The following is a 24,306-nucleotide window of genomic DNA, read 5'->3' on the forward strand; positions in this document are numbered from 1 at the left end:
TCTGACTATGACATTTATACTAATATGACATTTACCTCCCTAGAGAACTTTTCAACGGTTCTCATTTGTTTCGAGCTTCCGTCAAATGTCGTATAATCCGTGTATAAAATTAATATACGGCATATGACATAAGCTCGAAACAAATGAGAATCGTTGAAAGGCTCTATCGCGCCTAAAGAACGTCAAAAACTCTCATTAATTAATATTTATTTGGTTTTGTTTTGATTTGCCCTTAAGAGAATGGGTACGTATTTTCGGCTGCAATGCTATTCAAATGGGGATTCATTTTTTGAATCCTGAGAAAACTAATAGTATTTTTGAAAAATTTAAACGCAGAATGAAAGATTACGTCATTGTCGAGGGCCGAAAGTCCCTGAGAACTTCTATAACGTTTATTTTAATAAGTTACAGGGTGAAAAACTAAGAGAAAATTTAGTGTGATATTTATTTATTTTTTTATTTATTTTTATTTATTCTAAGGAACTTTCGGCCCTCAGTAATAATATAGTCTTTCATTCTGCGTTTAAATGTTTCAAAAATATTTATTGGTTTTTTCAGGATTCGAAAAAAATGAACACAATGTCCATGGTAATATTTCCAAATCTATCTTTGCCATACAACGCACTCAGTCGAATAGAATATTGTCAGTATACTGTCAGTCAGACAGTGACAATCAGTGACAATTTTAAATATTTGACATGGCATCGGGAATATTTTGAGTTGTTGATTAAATAATATTGATATATAGTGTATTTGATAAATAATTGATTTAAGACGTGAACTTATACACGATAAAAAGTTATTTATTGTGTATTATGGGCCATTCCACGAACATACGCCTGATGTGGATTACTTCGACAACGAATATTTTACTGTGCAACATAAGAAGTACGAAAGTAAATGGCGCTAATAATTATTCCAATAAACAACAATGTAATTTACAATTTACTTTAGTTCTTATTTTGAACAGTAAAAATATTCGTTGTCGAAGTAATCCAAAACAGGCGTATGTTCGTGGAATAGGGTATATTTGTGGAAGATCCAAGCAGAGAATACATCAGGATAATATATTCTGCGATCCAAGTATTTTGCTGTTAAAGATGTTCAAAATTGTTAGCGTTCTTAGTAACAATGTATTATTAAAAAATCACTTTAACACTTTTCCTCTTTTCTGGAATGACTATTAGTTTTTGTTGTACATATAAATTATTACCATCACTGAATACATAGTTAGTGAAAAAATTATCACATTTATTAACTGAATTAATAATTTGCAATTATAAAAATAACAGTTATCCAAGAACATTCAAAAGCCATCTCTTTAAATTAATGATGACATTTTCAAGTAGAATGACATTCTAGTAATGTTTACGTATCCATACCAGTGTGAATTTTACTACACGTAATTTGCCGTGTAAAGACAGAAAAAGTAGGGATACCTGTAAAATATTTGCGAATTATGTACCGATGGCCTTAATACGAGACCGTTGTCAAAACGAAATAAAAAAATACATCGACATGTTTTAGAAACATTTGTATACATCTTGCTTTAATTTTTTTAAAATTCATATAATCAGTCCTCTATTTCGAATTTATTATTTTAAATTAGTGTACGCCTCTGTGCAGGTGATCATTTTTGTGACATGCGCATTGGTAAACGACGCGCCTAGAAAATAGGTAGCCTCCATTTTGAGTGTTCCTCTGATACAAAGGTTGTCAACTTTTCAGGGGCGTAAGTTATTAAACTATTTTTATTTGCTTATGTATTATATTTCGGTACAATTTCTTTAAATATTTAACATGTTTATTACAAATTGCAAATGAAAAACTAGCATGGTCGTAATATTGCTAAAATATCAAACTGCAAAAGGCGACGTATGGTAACAAAATGACTAGTGAACTTTCTCCAAAAATCAAAACTTTTCGGTTTGTTATGAAATATTTTCTGCTATAAGACATTCTAATATTTGAAACAATGTCCTAGAAGCAAGAAAATTTATTTTGGAATAATCTAACATCAACTCTACTGCTCACGTCATTAAATGTATCCATATGTATATTATTTTTTATATATTTTAGTTAAAAAAGTTAAGTTTAAAAAGTGTATGGAAAAATAAGTACCTAAAGAAATACATTTTTAGTGATCATAAGAAGTGTTAATCCAAGGTAATTTGACTAATAATAGATTCTTTTGTAGCTAAAGTTGCATATCAATAAGGCTACCAAGCAAATTTAACTTAGGATATGCATTACTTATTGCTTTTTATCCAAAAATACACTCACAGACAAAAATATTGCATATTTTGTTTTTGAAGTATATTTTTCTCCTTTTAAAAAGCTTTTTATTTTTTATTGCTCCATAAGTTGTGGTGGACTGACTATCCTATGTATATTCATGTCAAGTAACTTGTATATTGAAAAGTTACAACAAATTTGTAGAGAAATTAATGAAATAGTCTGATTTTCCTTATAACATTTAATTAGAGAAACAATAAAGACAATAGAACAATTTTTGACAGCAATATTGTAACAATTCAGTACCTAGTATTTCGCCACTAGCTCTAATGATAGCTTGCATCCTTCTTGGCATGCTCCACAGAACCTCTTGGATGGTTTCTTGTGGAAGTCAATTCCATTCTTGCTGTGCAGCAATTGTTAACTTTGTAATTGAGTGTGAAGCTGGATTTCTTGCTCATATATGCCATTTTAGGATATTCCATACATGTTCTACGGGATTTGCCTCTACTCATTGGGGGCCAGTCAAGAGCCTCAACCCCAGCATCCTCAAGATAGTGTATGACTGTTTCTGTGGCATGTGCACGGGCATTATCATGCATTAGCACAAAGTTATCATACCCAATGAAGCTGGCATAAGGAAATATATTATGCTCTTTAAGGAAGTTGTGTATGTACCAGTCAGCATTCATTCGAATATTCAGCATATGATTATGGAACCGCCACCAAACCTAAAATTACATTCTGCCAAACATTCCCCAGACCTTCTGTATACTTTTTCTTCTTCTTTTTCGAAACTCCTTATGCCCCTCAGAGGTGTCAGAGGTTTTATTCATCCTCTATCCATCTCTTCCATTTCTTGCGGTCCTTTGCTAACTCTTTCATTTGTTGATTTGTTTTTCCTTTTTCCTGTCCAATTTCTATAATTTGATCGATACATCTTTTCCTTGGCCTCCCTTTCCTTCTTTTACCTTATCTTTTTGATTCCATCACCTGCTTTGGTAGTCTTCCCTGGTCCATTCTGTTAATGTCCATAACATTTTAATTTTCTTTTTTGATTGATTCCTGTTTCAGCTTTGTCTATTGTACTGTCTATTTTTGAATTTTTTACCCATGTCTCACTTGCATAGTTGGTACAGATATTGCATTGTATACCTTCAGTTTTATTTCTTTATCTATTTCTACCTTTCCAAATATTGTTTTATTTAGTGCATAGTAGATCTTATTTGCTTTTCTCGCCCTGTATAAGATTTCTTGGTCTAGCTCTCCATCCTCTGATATTATGACTCCCAGATATTCAAACATCGAGACTGTTTCTATTATTTCATTTTTGCACCTAAATATCGTTTGGTTTATTTCTTCCCTTTTCTTTTGGGTTACTATCATGTCTTTGTTTTCTTTACATTTTCCTCCATTTTCAAATTTTCTATTTCTTCCACCCAGATATCGATTAATTTTTGCATTTTCTCTCTATCGTCTGCTATTATTACTAGGTCATCTGCATATCCCTCCATTCTCACTGGTACTAAATTCCTATACCCTGTTGACTGCAATTGCCTTGACCTTCTTTTAGCGCTCTTCATTACTCTAATATGAATAAAACTGGGCTGAGACTGCCCCCTTGTTTTATTCCCCTGCTTAGGTTTATTATTGGTGATCTGTTTCTCTTTATTTGTACTTTCACGAGTATGTTTCTATATGTACTTTTTGTCACTCTTACTATTATAGGTCTTCCATTACTGACCATATTATTTCTCTATTTATAGAATCAAAAGCATCTTTAATATCTACAAACGTAATATATTATGTCTTCTCCTATTTCGTTTTTTCTTTCAATTATATTTCTCAGTATGTATACAGTCCGTCTAATATACTTACCGTTACATGTCATTATTTATGTCACAAATCTAAGTTGACATTGTTGCCCAATTACAAAAAATTCTTGAATTGATTTTAAATCAAATATATCACATAATTCTTGCGGAAATGTATTATACAACAAATCAAATTAATATTCAATGTAAATAAATTAAAACTTTGAAAATATGTAGAAAACAAGAATTAAGTTATAATCTTACGTTAAAGTAAATAACAAAAACAATAAATATAATAAAACAAATACTTATGTATAGTAAAGAATAAAAACAAATATGAAGTGTAATGCCAATGGCCATTATGAAGAAATATGAAGTGTCATCACCGCAACTGCCAAATAAATGTTACCAGTTTATGCCAAAAAGGCATCTCTGTTCGATCGCAGTTACAGTGTAATCCGAACAAGTGTGCTTTATAAAAACGCTTTATATTCCACTTATACAAATTAAATGAAACAAGTTAGGGTATGTTTCTTTAAATGTACATTAATGGAAATCTTCCAATATTATTTCTACGCGTATATAATAAAATATGTCTAGTGGCTGTAATTCCTGTGTACTTGGCTAAATGATTCTAAAAAGGAATACACCTACCGCCTAAATATTTCGTGTTGGTATCATGTGACGTCACGGGCTATGACGCGGATGACGTGCAACGGTAAGTATATTGGACGGAATGTATATTATCTGTTGTTCCTCTTTCCTTCCTAAAAGCCGCTTGTTCTTCTAGTTTTCCTTCCAGTCTTTCGGTATCCTTTCTGTTCTCCATGCTTCCCTCGTTATTTCCAGTAGCCAAAGTTTGCCTTTTTCTCCCACATACTTCATCATCTCCGAATCTACGTGATCGGCACCTCCCGCTTTTCCAATCTTTATTCTTGCCAATCATTCTTCAATACCTTTGATATTAATTTGGTCTATTCGATTGTCCCTATCCTCTTCTCTTTCTTGCTGTCCACTCTGCTCATTTTGTTGGTTCCTTGCCGCGCTTTGTAGTGGTTATTCGATCTGTATACTCGATCACATTTTCTGGCTTCCATAGTTGTATCCTCGTTTCGTCGTTTCATATGTAAAAATAACTCTTTCCCATTGATGTTCGTTCCAGTTAACATGGGCTCTTGCAAAGTGCAACTGTTGGGTTTTGTGCAGAGGTAAAAGAAGTGGGATCTGGTAGGCCGATTTGGATTTAAGTCCTCTAGTCACAGTTTTGACACTTACATTAACTTGCCTTGTGATCAGTAATTGATTTTTGAGATTGGGAGCTGTAAGAGTGATTTCGAAAGATTGAAGTCTCAAATTATTGGTCATCTCTTGGCGATGTACATCATTTTTGTCCTTTACTAGGTCGCCGTTTGTATTCTCTAGTCTCATTTTATCACTTTACTATATATGGATTACCCAGTAATCACTCAATATCTTTTTGTCTGTAACCCTCATTGGCTAAAGTAACAATTTTATTCTTACCTACACTAACTTGCTTAAATGTGGCATGTCAGCACGAAAACTGCACAATCGAAAATAAAACTCTCCAACTGACATTTCAACAAAACAAGAATTGTCAAGTAGCCAAAGCACACTTTTCATATAGGGCTTTTCATCGATTGTCATTTGTTTCGAGCTTATGCCATATATTAGGTTTGTTCTAGCATGAGTTTCAAACGGTTTGAAAGTATCAGAAGCATGCGCATTTGTTTGATGGCTTTCAAGCACACAAATTACTAGTTTAAAACTACTAGTCGAGCGTTCTAACGAAAGTAGATTTTGATTTGGAAACTGGCTCGAAACGCTCAAAAGAGTGCAGATTTTGTTCGGATTTTCAATTTGTGACTTGCGCAGTGGAATTATTTGTTAGAGGTTTATAAATTTTAAATGAAAGTAATATGTGTAGATAAACAATGGTAATATGTTTTGAGTATAAGGTACTTACCATTATTTACGTTTATAACATTAAATTTTAACAGTGGCGTGCGGTGACATTTTCGGAAGAGGATGCGATTCATTTAGGGTTTAACAAATATTTTCTTACGAGGGTCGAGATCAAAATATATACCTACTTAATAGGTATATACCTAATGTATTACCTGTTAACTTATATCGACTAAAAACAAGAACTACAAAAAATTAGGTATAGTGTTTAACCTAGTCCGAGAGACATGCACACGCCTTGAGAATGAGATTCGGGTGATACAAATTCATTGAGGCAAGGAGGATTTACTCTTATAAGCGGGCGTCACTCCATCCCGCCCCAATGCTTCATACTATCCACTTCCCCTCCGATAGCACTCTGATGCGCTATATGGGCTCTCTAACAGCAAAGTGCTTATTATGTGGGAGTCCTGGATACAAGGACTCACCAACGAAATCCTACCCCGATCAATGCAGGTTAGTGACTCTAGTGACTTAGTATATCGTATATCTAGTGACTTATCATCGATCTGTACTGCTTGCTCAGGGTCGAGTCCCTGCTCCAGGCTTGGTTTCTTTAAACTTAAAAAGAAGAGTTCTATTCAAAATTGTTTTTATATTCCGATTTCGAATCACCTTCCATAACACACAACTTTCAACAATATGACACTTATTTACTTATACTTGAGTCCTATTCTCTTATCAACCAATGCAAATTTTTTGTCGATAACATCGTAAAATTTTGGATTTTCTGATAATTGTTTAATAAATGCACTCTTTTTCAATGGATAATAGGGCTAACTTGGAAAGTCTGTCTTCACTTGTAAAATTTATTGTAAAACTTTGATGCGTTTTAATACTGAAAAACTTCGTTCAACTGATGCACTTGTAGCTGGGATAGTTAATACCTACTACTTAATTCACACAACTTGCCCACTTCACACAGAGACTGATTTAAACCAGTAGTATTCAAAAAATTCAACCGATTCCTAAGTATTTCTTTATCACTAATTTCAGGTGTTTTATAAATGACATTTAACTGAGAATGCAAAGCTAGATTATCAAAAAAAAATCATAATTTAATCGTACTGAATTAAATAGGTACATACCTCTGTGGGAGATTTTAATGAATTATAATTAGACATATTAAAATTACATAATTCTACATATTTTATTTCTTTAAAATTTTAAAAGTGATAATTCATTTGTTGTAGAATATTATCAAAAATTTCGATGTATAATCGTCGATAGGTCTCTCTTTCGCCGACAATATCAATCATCATTATTTTTCTTTTAGGTTCGAAGCACATATTTTCAGCTTTATCCCAAATATTTTTAAACAGCTCATTTTTTAATCATCATAAGTCATCAAATTGTCTTATACAAAAAGCAATGTCACTTACTACGTCTGTAAAATGTCGTAGGTACTATAAAATATCAGTAAAAGGAAAAATCTCAAAATGTCAAATAAAATATTAGTAAAAATATTAAGCAAAAAATTGAAATCGAGCCATTTGTACCTAAATACCTACCCCTTATAGCAGCAGTAACAGACTCCGCTTCGACCGCTTCCAGGCGTATCAAAATTCGCATGAAAGGAACATGACTAGCGGGTGAGGTTATTAAACCCTGACCAATTTTTGAACGGGACAAATGCATGACAAGCAGCGATTTTGAGATGCGCTTCCGTCAGGACCGGACTGAATCGTTGAATTGTGTGCTTATTTGAGACCGTTCGTATGCGATCAATTTTTAATAATGTTTCAATGCCTATTAGTTACATAATAGATTACTTAGATTAGGGAAACACTGTTAATTAAATACTAATTAATAATATATGTATTTTCTTATATGGAAGTATAGGGAAGCGGTGCTTCCCCCGCTTCCATGGACCGCACGCCTCTGAATTTTAATATTTAGCATAAATCTTTAAAATTTGGATACTTATAAGAAAAATGTATTTCTAATCTAACCTCAAAATTATAAATAAAAACAAAAAATTTGACGTTGGTATTTACTCCGATAAAAAAGCGTTCTAGCAAACAGTTTGTTACCAGTTTGTGGATTGAACATGCTCAGTAAAGCAGTACAGTAATATGGTCTCAAACCATATAAAATTACATGCTAGAACAAACCTATTATGGGACCGTGCAAGTTCGGAAAAGCGACACCTGGTTTCTACACTCTGCACTTTTATTCGCACTTTTAATTATATTGGTCAATCATATGGTCCTGGTTACTGGATAATTGTCAAGGCCATAGTCCAAAAAAAATAATAAGAAAAAATAAGATTTAGGTTATGTTATTAAAACGTAAATAATTGTATGTAGTAAATAAAATTAGTTATTAAAATGCAGTACTGCAAGCAAAATACAATTAATTAAATTTACCTTTATATAATAATTGCATAATATCATATCAATATTGTGGAGCAATATATAATTTTTCTTCTTAAATAACAATAGGTATGAAATGTACGTCAATTTGACAATTTCAATTGACAATATGAATTATTTAAGAAAGTTGCAATTTTTCTCCGCTATTCGCGCACGATCGTTTCGCGTATCCCTTCCAAGTACTTGCACACCGCGACTTCCAAGTACTTGCACGGATTATACGACATAATTATAACAGAAGCTCGAAACAAACGACTGTTAATGAAAATCCTTCTTATGCAATGTTTGTTTAATGTTCATTTGTGATATTATTGCTTATTCGGCTATACGCTCTGAGCTTCGCTGGTGGCGCTCCTAGAGGATTACTAATTCAACTTTTACCGGTAATTTTTAAATTTATTATTTAATTGTTATCGCTTAACATTTACAACGCAAAAAAGTTATTAAATTGTAATCGATTTTTTAAAGATTTTGCTAATCATTTTGACGTTTTATTGATAAAATAAGAATTTCTTACTTCGGATACTTTCACAATTATCGTGTAGATGGCGCTAAGATTTTTAGATTAAATTATAATTACATATTACGGAACATTAAAAAAACTTAAATTCAGTATTTAAAACGTAAGTATATTTAAGGTAAAAATATATACCACAGCTTTGACCAACTAATATTTTTTATAATTAATGTTTTTAATTTTAATTTTAAATTAATCACTTTGACATTTATGTCAAATTTCCGGTAAACGTTTACAGACTTGCCACTACTGGCGCTCCCGAATTTGTAAATATCCCCTCTACGTACGAGCTCACAGCGTATAAAGACTACGTTTATCCATTTATTTATCTCTAATAAATTAAAATACATTAAATACTTAAATAAACAAAATAAATTGATAAATAAATAAAAAAAAATACTTACAAAGCTAAAAAATAAACAAAAAATAACGATTGAAGATAAAATACCTATGCAATATTTTTGTCCGTGAGTATATAAGTAACACAATTTAAGAAAAACTGTGTAACTTCATACAATTGGCTCAAATATGAAATTGAATGGATTTGTCAAATTATAATAATATAAGTAGTAATTTAAAATGTAGTTTTGTTTGATTTTTCCTATAATAGATATACTTATATAAATAATTCAGCTCTCCAGGCCTAGAAGGCCCATGGCTTGGTTTACTATTCTTTTCCTTTCATTACTGCTTGCTGCTTTATTTTTCCAATTTATTCTTGTCTCTTTCTTCCACTTGGTTTCCGGTCTACCTTTCTTCTTCTTTCCTCCTGTTCCTCCCGTTAGTATTCTTTTGGGAAATCTCATGTTTGTCATCCTTTGGATATGTCCCAACCATCTCAGTCTTTTTATACACATTCTATTCACTAGCTTTTCTCCAAATATTTTCTTGAGGACTTTTCTTTCCCATACTTTTAGCATGACTTGTTCGGATTTGCTCATTGTCTATGTTTCAATGCCATAGGTCTTATCACTGTCATATATATTCTTATCTTAGCCCTTCTAGATATGTTTTTACTTAATAAGTTGTTTAGAGCAAAGATACAACGATTACCAGCCATAATTCTTGCTTGGATTTCTTCTTTCATATTTGGTCTCCTGGATATTGGAATTTTTCTACTTCTTCAAATTTACACATTTTTCCTTCAGTGATTATTGTCAGGTATGTCAGGTGGTTCCTTGTATGTATTGTTCTGTCGATTCCATATATTTACTCTTTTCTTCGTTTATGTATCGCTTCTAGTCTTTGTATTACTTATTTATTGTACCAAAATATGTGTAATTATCTCGTGCCTGAACCAGATGTAAGTATAAATCTTAAAATTTACCGCACATAGGTAAGTGCAAGAATTTTACATGACAGCTGTCCTGGACACAGATTCCTTTAAACTTTAGTACTCTAATAATGGAATTTATTTCATTAGTAAATTATAGAATTAAAAAGAGAAAAAATATTAGACCTTATACAGTGTGTAACAAAAAGGTAGGTCATAAATTAAAACACATATTCTGGAGCCAAATAATTACACTTTTATAAAAAAGAATTTTTATAATAAAACATTTTCATTATTTATAGTACCCAATATAAAATCATAAACTATTTTGTTGTTTCAATTTCTATGTCATAAAAGAATTTTGTAATCGACTTTAAACTCATATAAATCAAAGAAAATTTTAACACACAACTTTAAGGGAAATATTGGAAATTATTTATTCATCAAAATATATTTCATAAAATTTTATGTCTATTGCCTACTTGGTTTTCAAATTTAATTTGGAATTCCATAAGCATTGGAACTAATAAGCATTCGGTTGCGGATTGCACATTCGTTCCATTTCTCCCATAGCTTCTTCATTACAGGGTGTCTTTCCTAAGAGCCTTGAACATTCTAGTTCTTCATTTCGCAGACCTTTAAAGGAACGCACTCTGCTAAGTGCAACATAAGCCAGTCCCTTGGCAAAGAGCCTTTTACCGAGATAGACAACAGCATAATCCACGGTGCAGCCTTGGATTTTATTTATGTACTGTGCATGCAAAACACAGTATTAACGGTAGTTGTCTTCTCTGTATGTCTCCGTAGCCATGCAGCTCTGTCAATTCCACAATCCTTGGTTCAAAGAAATGAATTCCATCTCGACCGAAGTCAATACGTACACGTAGATGGTATGTCGGTCGCATACATTTGATCACAGCGATATAGAGGCCACACAATCGCAACAATGTTACCCATAGTCCCATTAACTAGTCATTTTTCGACATTAATGTTAGCTCGTAACATTACTCTTGTGCCGACGAATATCTCCAACTCCTTTAGTAATCCACCTGTCTTGTTATCATCTTTAGGTACAGTTTTATCAATATTGACATTTCTTTGTGGCATTTTTATGATTAATTATTTATATGGGAAATAAGCCACAATTAAAATGAAAAAAATAATTTTATTAACGTTTCGACGCCCAAATCGGTATATCACAATAAACGGTACCCAACTTGAAAAAGTAAACGAATACAAATACTTGGGAACCCTTATCAATGAAACAGGTGACCAAAATCACGAGATAAAAAGACGTATTGAAATTGCCAGGTCTACTTTTATAAAAATGAAAAAATTATTTTGTAATCGTGATATTAGTATTCATCTACGAACTAGAATGTTAAAATGCTATGTATTCAGTACTTTGCTCTACGGTGTTGAGTCATGGACTCTTAAACAGAGGAATATTAAAAATCTTGAAAGCTTTGAGATGTGGTGCTACCGCCGTATACTACGAATAAGTTGGGTGGATAAAATTACAAATGAAGAAGTAATACGCAGAATAAATAACGAGCCAGAAGTTCTACGGAGTATAAAAAAGAGAAAACTTGAATACTTAGGCCACCTGATGAGAGGACAGAAGTACACATTCCTACAAAATATAATGCAAGGAAAAATCCAAGGACGAAGAAATCCAGGCCGTAGAAGAATGTCCTGGATGAGAAATTTGAGAGAGTGGTTTGGCTGTACCACTAACGAATTGTTCAAAACAGCAGTAAATAAAATTAGAATCGCCCTAATGATATCCAATCTCCGATAGGAGAGGCACTCAAAGAAGAAGAAGCCCAAATCGGGTGCCGTTGTCAAAATACAAAATATTACTAAAATAAACAAAAGTGTTGTTGCTAAGCAAAAAAATTCTTCTAATAATTTATTTAATCTCACTCATTTATATTGGCAATTCAGACATATTTTATACATTTTAAAGTAGAAGACTTTAAAATGATATTGCCAATATTTATGAGTTGCGTTCCTGGGACGACTTACTGAAAGATAGTTCATTCGATTACATGAAATCAACCCCAACTCAAGTCTCTAACGCGAGAATTTTACTGTCGTTGCATTTGGTTGTCTTTTTAAAGACATATCACATGCTATAATTTTTTATGACGGATATTCTTGAGTTGGGGTTGATTTCATGTAATCGAATGAACTATCTTTCAGTAAGTCGTCCCAGGAACGCAACTCATAAATATTGGCAATATCATTTTAAAGTCTTCTACTTTAAAATGTATAATATATGTCTGAATTGCCAATATAAATGAGTGAGATTAAATAAATTATTAGAAGAATTTTTTTGCTTAGCAACAACACTTTTGTTTATTTTAGTAATATTTTGTATTTTGACAACGGCACCCGATTTGGGCGTCGACACGTTAATAAAATTATTTTGTTCATTTTAATTGTGGCTTATTTCCCATATAAATAATTAATCATAATATTGACATTGTCAACATTTTTCTGTGCACGCAACAAAACATCCTTAGCCAGAATTTTAAATATTTGAGTGCCAGCAGCGTGATACTCATTGAACACAGCATTATTTATTTTACAGCATTGTTTATTTTAATAATTATAAACAATTGAAAAAATGCTTATTTTCGGGCTTACTTTGTAATAACTTTTGTTAATAACTAACTTTTGTTTATAAACATTTTTCAATCTCATTTAATCTACAATGCCTAGTTTTTCCACAATATTGAAACGATTGAAAAAAGTCGCTATTTTTTCTTATAGTCGAGGAAATGAAGCATTTTGGCCTCGCAATTTTTTCGTCCAGCATGGATTTACTTGAAATTTTCACAGAAGGTAGGGAATAGTCCAAGGATCATTTTCTATATCATGCTGCTGTACGCTAAAACCTTGGGGGTGGTTGCCACCCCATCTCGGGGGCGGGAATTTTTATTATATTTTAAGCATGTAAATTGATGTAAAAAGTAATTCTAAGAAAAAAATGTTTGAGAAAAAATGTCTAAGAAAGTAACAGTTTTTCGACGAAAAAATCGACTTTTTAGAGGGTTTTTTGAGAATACCTCGAAAAATATGCATTTAATCAAAAAAACTGTAGATATCAAAATTATATCTTTTAGTAACACAAACCAAATTCTTTTTCTGTAATATCTTTAAGATCAATACAAACCGAGATACGGCATGTTAAAAGTTAGCTTTTTTCGCCAAATGCATAATTTGAAATATTCAAAGCCAAATACGGAAAAACTTTGCATTTTTCGAGGAAAACTTAAATAATCTTTTTTCAAGTATATAGTTAGACCTTTCAAAAAATAATAATATAAAGCTTCTAGCATGAAAATTAAGCGACTTATAATCAAAAAAAGGTCGGTACCTGCTTTTCTCTATGAAAAAATCAGTGAAAACAACCCCCTAACTACCTTCCTAATTCAAAATTGGTCTTCACCTTTCTGTAGTTCCTTTTATATTTATATTATCAATACACTCAAGGAGTTTGACCTATTTAAAATGCCTAATTTTGCAAAAATTGGAGTTTCAAGAAAAATTGATTTTTTGCAATTTGGTATTTTTCACCTTTTACTTCAAAATACCTCCGAAAATACTGAAGATATGAAAAAAATTATAAACTACTAAATTGTAGCTTTTTTAATGACTAAAATTACCCTGTGCATAGATTTTCGTTACAGTGAATAGTTAGCCAGATATAGCTGTTTAAAACCTTTATTTACCAGCAAACACCCCCTCTAAACCCGCCCCAATTAAAAACTAAGGCATGTTTCGGAATTTAATTTACAGTGTTATAGCTCTTTAAAAATTCTACAAAATCATTTTTGAGGGGTCTCATTACTGAGAGGGTATCAAAGTTGCTTTCCTACGAAGGTAATTAAATCCATTTACTAAGGCTGAAAATCAGTACACAGTGAGATATAAAATTTTTCCAAAATTAGGCATTTTAAATAGGTCAAACTCCTTGAGTGTATCGATAATATAAATATAAAAGGAACTACAGTAAGGTGAAGACCAATTTTGAATTAGGAAGGTAGTTAGGGGGTTGTTTTCACTGATTTTTTCGTAGAGAAAAATAGGTACCGACATTTTTTTGATTAAAAGTCGCTTAATTTTCATGCTAGAAACTTTTTATTATTTTTTTTGAAAGGTCTTATTGTATACTTGAAAAAAGATTATTTAAGTTTTTCTCGAAAAATGCAAATTTTTCCATTATTTGGCTTTGAATATTTCAAATTATACATTTGACAAAAAAAGCTAACCTTTAACATGCCGTATCTCGGTTTGTGTTGGTCTTAAAGATATTATTGGAAAAGAATTTGGTTTGTGTTACAAAACTTGGTCTTCACCTTTCTGGAATTCCTTTTATTTGTATTATCAATACACCCAAGAAGTTTGACCCATTTAAAAGGCCTAATTTTAGAAAAATTGGAGTTTAAAGAAAAATTGATTTTTTGCAATTTCCTATTTTTCACCTTTTACTTCAAAATATCTCCGAAAATACTGGAGTTACGAAAAAAATCATGGACTACTAAATTGTAGCTTTTTTAATAAGTAAAATTCCTTTGTCTATATATTTTCACTAGAGTGAACAGTTAACGAGATATAGCTGTTTAAAACCTCTATTTACGAGCAAACACCCCCTTATTCGAGCCTTTTAAACCCACTCCAATTAAAAACTAAGGGATCTTTCGAAATTTAGTTTACACAGTCTTATAACTCTTCAAAAATCCTACAAAATCATTTTTGAAAAAACTTTTTATCGCCAAAAATGAAGGAGCTGTGTTTATAAAACCAATTTTTTCGAAAAATTCGAATAGTCCGCTTATGGATCATTTTCAATGTATGTATAATACCACAGAACCGGTTCGTATACTGTAGTCCAGAAAGCCACTGCGCATCCGCTAGGAAAAATATTCTAATTCGGAATTTTTGCACAATCTTACTCAAAAAGAACTCTTTTTAACAAATTTGCATGTTGCCAGGACCAAAAGGTGGTCAAAAATTTTTTAAACGTTTTTTTTTTGTTTTTTTCCTAAAATTATTTTTTTTTTCATGGAAAAAAGTTTTTTTAGATTTTTTGGATCATTCCAAACAGAAAAGGTTTTTAGTGACTTTTCTCTAAAAATGATAGTTTTTGACATATAAGCGATTAAAAATTGAAAAATTGCGAAATCGGCCATTTTTAACCCTCAAGAACTATGTGAAAAACTGAAAATTTGAATGTTCCCAAGGTAGGCAGATATTCTTTAAACATCGATTGATGAAATCCCGAAGAGTTTTCTGCAATACAATATTCAAAACTCCTTTGTTTCTTAATTGCTAATCAAGCGTGCGCGACACTATTTTCCACCGACAGTATGGTGCAAATGAAAGGAATAAATTCGTTATTTCGTAAACCGGCGCCTTTAAGGAAAAATTCCGAAACAGGTCGATCTTTATTTTTAAGTTATAATATTGTGGCATATATGGTATACTAGTGACGTCATCCATCTGGACGTGATGACGTAATCGATGTTTTTTTTAAACGAGAATAGGGGTTGTGTGCCAGCTCATTTGAAAGGTTCTTCAATTCTCTATTTAGTAATATAAACATTTACATAATTATTTACACAGGGTTTCCAAAAAATTTTGATTAAATTAAATTATTTGACAAAAAAAGAAGTAGAAGGACACCCTGTATAAATAATTATGTAAATGTTTACATTACTGAATAGAGAATTGAAGAACCTTTCAAATGAGCTACCACACGACCCCTATTCTTATTTAAAAAATCATCGATTACGTCATCACGCCGAGACGGATGACGTCACTACTACACCATATATGCCACAATATCATAGCTTAAAAATAAAAATCGACCTGTTTCGGGATTTTTCCTTAAAGTCGCCGGTTTACGAAATAACGAATTTATTCCTTTCATTTGCACCATACTGTCGGTGGAAAATAGTGTCACGCACGCTTGATTAGCAATTAATAAACAAAGGAGTTTTGAATATTGTATTGCAAAAAACTCTTCGGGATTTCATTAATCGATGTTTAAAGAATATTTACCTATCTTGGCAATATTAAAATTTTCAGTTTTTTACATAGTGTTTGAGGGTTCAAAATGGCCGATTTCGCAATTTTTAAATTTTTAATCGCTTATATGTCAAAAACTATCATTTTTAGAGAAAGGTCACTAAAGACCTTTTCTATTTGGAATGATCCAAAAAACCTAAAAAAACTTTTTTCCATCCAAAAATAATTTTAGGAAAAAAACAAAAAAAAAAAACGTTTAAAACATTTTTGACCACCTTTTGGTCCTGGCAACATGCAAATTTGTTAAAAGGAGTCCTTTTTGAGTAAGATTGCACAAAAAATCCGAATTAGAATATTTTTTCTAGTGGATGCGCAGTGGCTTTCTGGACTATGGAAGATGACTAAAAAACTATTTGTATTTGTACATATTTGTAAATTCGTATTTTTGTGTAAATACATGTTTTTGTAATTCTTTAATTCTACTTTTTTTCTGTACAGATCTATTAAATTATCTACTTATAAAAATTGTAATGTTATTAAGGGTTGAAATATTTTGTTCTTATATCCTAAAGTATCAAACAATCATTATTTAACCAATCAAAACCAAATTTTACCCATATTAAAGTTTACAATGTTTTTATATAATTTTTGACAATAAGGGGTAGCTTACACCCCTAAAAATAATCAACGCCCTTAAGCTTGATATAGAATATGAAATACAGGGTGAGATGATCCTAATACCAAATTTTTATGTAAATCGATGCAAGCCGAAATTATTTTTTTAGGATAAGTAAATTTTTTATATATAGCTCCAACAAGGGTGGTTTTAAGGGTTGAAATATTATGATAGTATTTCTTAAAGCATAAAACAATCATTATGTACCTAATAAGAACCAAATGTTGACAATATTAAAGTTTAAAATGTTATTTTATAATTTTTTACAATTAGGGGTAGTTTTCACCCTTAAAAAACCAAAAGCGTACAACGGCTCAATATAGAAAATGAACTAAAGGGTGTAGTCAGCCTAATCCCAAATTTTTGTACAAATCGATGCTGGACGAAAAAATTGCGAGGTTTTGCTATTTTTTCAGTTTCATTTCCTCGACTATTATATAGTAGCGCGTCATCAATATAACTTCGGGAGATAGTATCATACCTTTTTTCGTAAGGTCTGCGAAACTTTGGCAACAGTGCTTCGGAATTGTTTGACATAACTTGAATGTGACGTTAACTCATAGGCACGCTAAATGGAAGTATGTAATATTAGAAAACAATTTTGTTATTAGTAAATAAATATTTATAAAAATAAACCAAAATGTGTGAAAATTTTATGTTAACATAAGTATTTGCACGAATTGTGTGTATTTGGATTCCGAGCAGTAAAGACGTACCATATCGCTCTCGAGATCCAAGTTCCAAGTTTTTGTGCCGGTCTCGGCTATCGGCCGGGACTAGTTTATGGTAATTAGTGAAATAATAATTAAAAAACGATTTGAGTGATTAATTCTAAATTACTATTTATGTGATTAATTTTTAACTCAGTGGCGTACTATATTAAGGAAATGTACCACCAAAATCAAGTGCCAAATGGGGGGTTGTATAATGTGCCCCAAATATATACACAGCCTCAACAACCTCCAGTAATATCGCCCCCATTTTATGGATTCCCGAGCAGCCAACAGACAACAAACCAATATATCCCGCCTACTCCATTCCCAGACAATAATCACCAATATAACCAAAACCTCCCTGCACCTCAAATGGATCAACCAAATACATCAAATGCTTCCCAATACATCCTCAGTGGAGAGGAACTTGTCATGGAAAACTCAAGCGATGAAGACGACGAAACCATAGAAAATGTCCATGATTGGCAAACAGTCAAAAAAATTACAAAAAAAAGAAAAGCAAACCCCAAAGATGATAACACAACAACAATGCAAGTGAGTACAAACAACAGATTTGAACCATTAGAAAACCTAACTGATAATAATAACACACCAGTAACACCTAAACCTCCACCTATATTTATCTATGGGGTAAATGATATCAAAAAGATGACTGAAAACCTATCGACAGTCATTAAAGCAGAAGACTACCAGTCGAAAGCTCTCCCAAATGACACAATAAAAATAAACACAAAAACTATTGAGTCATACAGAAAACTTATACAGCATTTAAATAGTAGCAAAATAGTTCACCACACATACCAAGCAAAACAAGATAGAGCTTATAGGGTAGTTATAAGAAATTTACACCACTCGATGCCAGTTGAAGAAATAAAAAGTGAACTAGCTAAATCAGGGCATACTGTCCGTAATATCATTAACGTATTACACAGAGTCAATAAATCACCACTGTCAATGTTCTATGTGGACCTAGAACCGAAAGAAAACAACAAACACATCTATACACTGGATTCTATCGGCAATATGAAAGTCAGCTTTGAACCTCCTCACAGAAAGAAAAATATAACACAGTGTCAGCGCTGTCAACGTTATGGACACACAAAAGCGTATTGTACAAGACCTTACGCATGCGTGAAATGTGGAGGAAGTCATCCAACGCCAGAATGTACAAAACCCAGAAATACACCAGCAAAATGTGCCCTGTGTAACGGAGAACCCACTGCAAACTATAAAGGCTGCGTAATTTACAAGGACTTGCAAAATGTAAGAAATAATAGACAACGCGGAAATCAGTCAACCCATAATAATCAGAACCCACATCAAAATGTTAACCCAGCACCAACTTCACAGTATCAGAGTCAACAATCACAGTACCAACAACAGAATGGAACCCAATCCTATGCCCAAGCAGTAAGAGCAGGAAATCAAGTAGCTGACATAGGGTCTCAGATGAACTTATTCTTAAACGAATTTAAAGCAATGTTCACCCAACTAATGAATCAAAACAGCATGATCCTTACCACGCTAACAACATTAATTAATAAAATTCATTAGATCTGTTCGAATAGCCGAATGGCACGCAAATGGTTTAGCAAACCATAAAGCAGAAGTAATCCAATTCCTAGAGGACAACATAATAGACATCCTCTTTGTATCCGAAACGCATTTCACAGAAAGAAGCGTAATTAAAATACCTCAATACTCAGTCTACGACACTAGTCACCCAGATGGAACAGCCCATGGAGGATCTGCAATAATTATAAGGAACAATATACAACATCATCAAATGCCGGAACATAAAACAGATAAGCTACAAGCAACAATACTTAATATAAATGCCAGGCCTTGGAACTTCGAAATTGCTGCAATATATAGCCCTCCTAGACATAGAATCACAACTGAAGAATACGAAGAACTATTCAACAAGCTAGGTAACAAATTCATTGTTGGAGGTGATTGGAATGCTAAGCATACGAATTGGGGTTCACGACTCATTACACCAAAAGGCAGAAGCCTACTAGATGCCATCAACAACACAAACTGCACCTACTTATCGACGGGACAACCAACGTACTGGCCGTCCGATACAAATAGACTACCAGATCTACTCGACTTCTTTATCCTAAAAGGAATTGCAGCAAACTACACAAACATAGAAGCAAGTTGGGATCTCTCGTCTGACCACACACCAATCATAGCAACAATCAGCACCCACATAATCAAACGACCTGAAATACCCAAGTTGACTTCCCCTAAAACTAATTGGTGTGAATTCAAGTACCAGCTTGACACGAATATAAATCTTGGAATCAGACTCAAAGAAAAAGATGACATAGATAAGGCTATAAACCACTTCACCTGTCAAATTCAGCAAGCTGCATATCGAGCTACACCATTAACTCCAAAGCAAGAAAACAAAAATACCACTTCGAATTATATTAGACAACTAATAGTCGAAAAACGAAGAGCAAGAGGTAGATGGCAAAGAAGCCGCAACATTAATGACAAACACGAATATAATCGATTAACCAGACAATTAAAAACAGCGCTAAATGAAGCACGCAATGCCACATTTGAACACTACATTAGTACCTTGTCTAAAGAAGATCACTCAATATGGAAGGCAACAAAACACTTAAAGAGACCTACAGAACACAACTCGCCAATTAAGAAAGATGATCGTACTTGGGGAAGATCAGACGAGGAAAAAGCTTCAGCATTTGCAGAATACTTAGCTGGTATTTTTAAAGAACACCAAGTAGAGAATAATGATGATGGAAACTTAATAAGAGACTTCCTGGATAGTGCTTGCCCTATGACGCTTCCAATAACACCATTCAATACATCAGAAGTTAAACTAGAAATAGAAAAATGCAATAACCACAAAGCACCTGGATTTGACCTAATAACAGGATTAATACTGAAACATCTTCCGAGAAGAGCATTGGTCATGCTAACTACAATATACAATAGTGCAATCAGACTGACATATTTCCCAATCACATGGAAATTTGCGCAAATAATAATGATTCACAAACCGGGTAAACCTCCAAATAAAACATCATCCTATCGGCCAATCAGCTTGTTGCCGATAATGTCTAAGATCTTCGAAAGACTACTACTTGGTAGACTGAAGAATGACATTAACCTAGATGTAGAAATACCCACACACCAGTTTGGTTTTAGAGAGGGACACTCCACAACACAACAGACTCATAGAATTATAACAAAAAACCTTACTGCTATTGAGGAAAAAAAATATTGCACAGCGGCATTCTTAGATGTAGAAAAGGCATTTGATAGAGTATGGCATACTGGACTTTTATACAAACTCAAATTTATTCTTCCAACCCCCTACTACCTAATCATGAAATCCTACATTGAAGATCGTTACTTCCAAGTAAAATATAACACAGCAACTTCCACATATTTTCCCATTAAATCAGGTGTACCACAGGATAGTGTCCTGGGCCCTCTCCTTTACCTATTATTTACCGCAGATATCCCAACCACTGAAACAACCCAAATCTCAACATTCGCTGATGACACCACCATAATCGCTGTCAATGAGGACCCTATTATCGCGTCTGCACAACTGCAAAACCACCTTGACCAATTGGGAACATGGCTCAACAAATGGAAGGTGAAAGTAAATGAAACGAAGTCAACCCAAGTTACATTTACAAACCGAAGAGATGTATGCCCAACAATAACACTAAATGATACACAATTACCAGTCAGCACACAAGTCAAATATTTGGGACTAACCCTTGACAAAAGATTAACATGGAAGCCGCACATCCAAGCCAAGAAAACCCAGATCAACATCAAAATACGACAAATGAGCTGGCTTATTGGTCGAAAATCAAAACTCAATATTGAAAATAAACTGCTCCTGTATAAAACTATGATAAAACCAATTTGGACCTATGGTGTTCAACTCTGGGGATGCTCAAAGCCATCAAATATCAAGATAATACAAAGAGTCCAATCAAAAATATTGAGGATGATATTCAACGCACCCTGGTATGTAAGCAATAAAACCCTACACGAGGACTCAGCTACACCCTTGGTAGAGGAAGAAATTCCAAGGATCACAAAGAGCTACCTTGATGGACTGAGAAGTCATCCAAATGATGAAGCAAGACTGCTGAACACTCCTCCCGAATTCGCAAGACGACTGAAGAAACTATGGCCAACAGATTTAATAAATTAAATATATACATATTGTGATCAAATGTAAAAAATTATAATAGGAGGGTTGCCACAGGGCAGCTTCTCCCTCATGTATTTAACATTCAAACTATTTGCTTATAGCTTCGATGAAGCAGATTGTAAATGAAAATATGTAATAAAAAAAAAAGTATTTGCACGAAATAATAATAATAAATAAGGTAAGGTCGCCAATTAAGGCCACCTTAAGGTCTAAATATCTGTAATATTTTATTCAGGAACAATATGGGGGAAAACTCTTGTATACGTATTGCCTAACATTTTATCTATCGAATTTCAGGATAAAATACTTACTAAATAAATAAAGAAATATAAAATTTTAACGTTGAATAAATCTGGAATATTTGGCCTTATTAGGAACTGGTAGCTTAATAAGGCCAGTTTCATTTTTTATGCAAATTGAGGTGGATAATAAATTTTAAACCGAAGAATTAAAGAACAAATACAAAATTTAGTGAAAGAAATTTTTATTCATATTAAAAACAAAAATTTGTCAATACATTAAGCACACATATTTCACATTTACACACATCTAGGACAATTGGCTTTATTAGGACACTGTCTACTTTTTTTATTTAACATAAAAAAAATAATAAAAAGCAATATAGAGAAAAAACAGTTCCATTTCCTTAAAAAGTATTAATTTACTATCGCTTTACAAAGAAAAAATAATTGGCTTATATTCATTTCGTACCATCTTAGTAATTTTATAACTTGCCTAAAATTTATAAACGAACTTCCGCACCGTAACAAACACGTGTCTAGTCTACTTGGCGCTGCTATGTGATACTACCGACTGAATGGCGTAGACGATTTTGACTGAGAAAGACATTTACGGTGACCTCTAATATATAATATCTATATTTAAGAAAATATTTGCAATTGGCCTAATTAAGACACTGGCCTTATTTGGCGACACTACCTTAATCATTTCGTTGTGAAGCGAAACAAGAGCCGTCTTATTTTATTTAGTTCATAGAGCGCCAAAGGCACTTTAACTTTATATACTCGCATTAGAATTCGAAATAGGTTTACGTAAAATATTCTTTTTCTATGGATGCTATACAATGTGCAACTTCTCTCACTACTTACATACATTCAAAACGAACAATTTCTCAGGCAGTGAAAGTCGACCATTGCAGTGAGAAATATTTTTTCTCACGGGTTCACCGCCGGTTTACATACACACGATCGCCATTTCCATGGTAACATGCACAATACAAACACAATTATTCTTGTCAAATAAAATGTGTTCAAACTTGTCAAAACTTATCAAAAATTACCTTTTAAGACTGTTCAACTGTGAATTATAATTTTAAATAAATAAAGTATATAAATATTAAGAATATTAAATACCTATGTGTATATATGTATTTTATTTCAATTTAGGCATATAATATACCTAAAAGCACCTAAATTATTTAATTTTGAAATTTGAACTCTTGACAAAAACGCATCCATAGAAAAAGTACAGTGTACAACACGAGAGAAAATGACATATTTCTCTCTCGTTTGATTTGCGCAACAAACTTCTGCGCTCGTGAGAAATATGTCGTTTTATCTCTCTTGTTGTACAATATACTATATCCTCCTCCTCTATCTGTTATCCTTCGTAAGGATGTAGTTGCGTCATGTAAGTCGTTTGACTATTTCTATCCAATCCTCTCTCTCCTGTGCGTGTTGTTTTGCTTCGGAGAACGAGTAACCAGTCATGTCCCTTATTTGGTCCGACCATCGTAATGGAGATCTTCCTCTGGATCTTCTGCCCTCTACGTTGCCTTCAACTATCATTCGTTCCATGCCTTCCCTTCTTCTAGTTATATGTCCAAAATATCTCAGTATATTTTTTTTGATAGTTGTGCTGAGTCTAGTTTTTATGTTAAGTTCGGCTAATATTGAATTATTTGTGCGATGTGCGGTCCATGGTATGCGCAACATTCTCCGGTAGACCCACATTTCAAATGCCATTATACGTTTTGCATCTGCTTTTTTGATGGTCCAAGTCTCTGAAGCGTAGATGGTGAAAATATACTTATACATATAACTAAAACTCACAATTAGCAATAATCTACTTTTTCAAATAGGCCAACAACTTAGTTCTATTACACAAAAATATAATAAATTAACTATAAATAAACACTACTTTCCTATGAAACAACATTAACGAATTCTTAAACTGAATGAAAACTACTGCACTGAACAGATAAGAGAAAATCTGACGCAGGTTTGTCAAAATGACAGTGACAATTTCTCTATGTTGCCTAATTAGTTATTAGTTATAATATGTTCGATTTCTTGTTAGAGATAAAAAATTTTAGTAGGTTTAGGTCCAAAATGACACAAAATCTAGGCATGGGATAAAAAAGTTTATTTGAAGAAAGTGTATTTTTTTGTTCGTCTTAATGGCGGTACAGGCTCGTTTTTTTA

The 24,306-nt window shown here is 32.7% G+C and overlaps 1 protein-coding gene across 1 annotated transcript in view; it reads left to right on the top strand.

Annotated features, from left to right (window-relative positions):
• The first annotated feature begins 1,632 nt into the window (after positions 1-1,632).
• Positions 1,633-24,306, top strand: part of LOC114335320 (zinc finger protein 260) — a 115,790-nt gene continuing 93,116 nt past the window's right edge. Inside the window, exon 1 of the mRNA XM_028285541.2 lies at positions 1,633-1,732. The gene's annotated coding sequence lies outside the window, so the exon portion shown is untranslated. The remainder of the gene's footprint in view (positions 1,733-24,306) is intronic.

Source organism: Diabrotica virgifera, chromosome 4 (assembly GCF_917563875.1).
Source record: "Diabrotica virgifera virgifera chromosome 4, PGI_DIABVI_V3a".
Lineage (NCBI taxonomy): Eukaryota > Metazoa > Arthropoda > Insecta > Coleoptera > Chrysomelidae > Diabrotica > Diabrotica virgifera.